Genomic DNA, 218 nt, shown 5'->3' with positions numbered 1-218 from the left:
CCGCTCCGAGCTGCTGTGCTGGGCATTGGCTGCCCCCGTTAGTTTATTCGAGAGCTGGGAGTATGTTAAAAAGGTTCAGTAATGGGCAAAATACTTGTCACTTAAATGTTGGGCTCGAATTTTGTGCATTACAATGTTTTAAGTTGAAATGTAAGAGACTTGTTTTAGGTACAATTACAAGCTCCAGCAGAGCTAGCATATCTTTTTTTAATATATAT

This window comes from Apaloderma vittatum, unplaced genomic scaffold, assembly GCF_000703405.1.
Source record: "Apaloderma vittatum isolate BGI_N311 unplaced genomic scaffold, ASM70340v1 scaffold28356, whole genome shotgun sequence".
In the NCBI taxonomy this organism is placed as follows: Eukaryota; Metazoa; Chordata; class Aves; order Trogoniformes; family Trogonidae; genus Apaloderma; species Apaloderma vittatum.
This window is presented reverse-complemented; position numbering follows the sequence as displayed.